Source organism: Arachis stenosperma, chromosome 10 (genome assembly GCF_014773155.1).
Source record: "Arachis stenosperma cultivar V10309 chromosome 10, arast.V10309.gnm1.PFL2, whole genome shotgun sequence".
In the NCBI taxonomy this organism is placed as follows: domain Eukaryota; kingdom Viridiplantae; phylum Streptophyta; class Magnoliopsida; order Fabales; family Fabaceae; genus Arachis; species Arachis stenosperma.
Genome location: NC_080386.1, coordinates 44,294,289 through 44,296,801, shown reverse-complemented (window position 1 = coordinate 44,296,801; position 2,513 = coordinate 44,294,289).

Below are 2,513 nucleotides of genomic sequence, written 5' to 3'. Positions count from 1 at the left end.
GAATGGATGGCAAATGGAATAAAAATAGATCAAATAGAGCATAAAAGAGCATGTTTTCACAATTAAGCACAATTTGGAAGGAAAGATCAAAAGCATGCTATTCAAGGGAATAAGTGCAAGTTTATGTGATGAAATCTATTCAATTTTAGCCAAAAATTATCATCAATTATGGATTCATCAAGTCTCCAACATTTAAACACTAGCATGTCCTCATACTAAACACATTCAAAAGGAGATAGATGAAAGGGAATAACGGCTTATTTTATAAACTACTTAGATGTATGTAACAATCCTAAGCTAATCACCTACATGCGCTATAATAAGAGTTGGTGGAAACAACCGTGAAATTCCAATCCATCACAAGAAAGTTTTAGGGCTAATACAAAGAGTATTGAAGAACTGAAGATTGATGGTTTAGAAGTTATAAAAATTCTCGTTGCAAGTATAGTTTCTAAACAAAGCAATCAACCTTTCTTACAAACGTTTGGTTGTCACAAGTAACAAACCCAATAAAATTTTATGAACCAAAGTATTCAAATCTCGGATCGTCTTCTCAAGGAATTGCAGGGAGGTGTGTTTTACTATTGGTTATGGAAAACAGTATTTTTGGGTTTGAAAAAGTTTTGAACAGGAGAAATGGATTGTAGAAATTAATAAATAAATAATGAAGAAATCTCTTGGCAAGCTATGAAAAATGGAAGTCCTATCCTAGTTATCCTTATCAATGGTGATGAGAATTATATTTCTGCTACCACTAAGTAACCTTCTAACTATGAAGGTCAGTTAAGTGGATAAATTAATTTAACACCTAAAGACCTAGTCAACTCCTTAAGGAAAGACTAGAGTTATAGGAATCTAAATTAATCAACAAGAATAACAATTATCAATCACGATGAGTTTGATAACTCAAGAGTTACCAATTAATCAACCAGAACCAAGAATATGGAAAGCTAAATCAAAACATAAATATCTAGAATACCTTAAATTATATTGAATGGAGATGTCAATTCTAACATGGAAAATTTCATAAGCCAATTAGGCAACATAAATCAAATACAAATAAAAGCTTCAGAGTAAACAAAAATAGAAGAGAAATATAAATTATTGATCCTGGTACGAAGAAGCAATCCTAATGACTAAAAGAAATTCTAATCCTAAAACCTAAGAGAGAGGAGAGAACCTCTCTCTCTAAAAACTACATCTAAAACCTAAAATTGTGAGTAATCATTCAATTATTGATTCTGCTCTACTCCCAGCCTCTAATCTGTGTTTTCTGGGCTGAGAACTGGGTTTAAATGCGGTCCATAATATGTGCCAGCGACTTCTGTAATTCTGCAGATTGCGGACGTCACGCGGCCGCGTCGTCCATGCGTTCGCGTCACTCAGCGTTTTTCGTACCACGCGTGCGCGTTGTCCACGCATTTGCGTCATTCATGCAGCTTCTAATCCGCGCGGTCGCGTCAGGCACGCAAGCACATCACTGTGATTTTTTCCATTTCGCGCGGTCGCGTAAACCATGCGACCGCATGACTTCTCGCTGGTCATCTCCTCAATTCCTTGTGTTCCTTCCACTTTTGCACTCTTCCTCTTCATTCCTTACGCCATTCCTGCCCTATGAAGCCTGAAACACTTAGCACACGGATCACGGCATTGAATGTTATAAAGAAAAATAAAAACATACAACTAAAAGGTCTTTAGGAAGCAAGTTTTCAATCATAGAATATTTTTAGGAAGGAATTATAAATACATGCAAATCATATGAATAAGTGGGCAAAGACTTGATAAAACCACACAATTAAATACAATATGAATCATAAAATTGTGGTTTATCAACTTCTCCACACTTAAAGATTAGCATGTCCTCATGCTAAGCTCAAGAGAAGCTATAAAGGAGTGAAGACAGAATGGTAGGATGTGTGAAATGCAACCTATCTATATGAATGTGACTAAATGCAAAATGTTTCTACCTACTTGGTCAAGGTAAATAAATCTTTCAAGAACAAGCATGAACTGAATTTCACTAATTCAAATCATAAAAATGAAGTACAAATAACTTGCAAGAAGAAGATAGCTCATGAAAGCAGGGAACATAGAATTAAGCACTGAACCTTTAATGGTAGTGTATATCATTCTAACTCTCAAGTGTCTAGGGTCAATTCTTTCAATTCTCTACTAATCTTGCTTTATATAGCTTATTTTTCATCTAACAATCAGCAAAAAATTTAATGCACCAATACAAAAATCAAGAGGTCTTTTAAGGGTTGTAATGGGGTTAGGGTCAAGGTAGGATTGTATTTGGCCAAGTGGACTAAAATCTAAATCCTTAATTAACTTAAACTTTTCACCTAACTTAGAACAATCCATATAATATAAAATCAATAACTACCCATTAACTGCGTTTACTACATATTTATGCATTCCATGTTTTTAGTATAGTACATATGCATTGCTATTGCCATTTACTTTGGGGCATTTTGTCCCCTTTTTATTTTTCTGCTCTTTTTTTTCTTTTC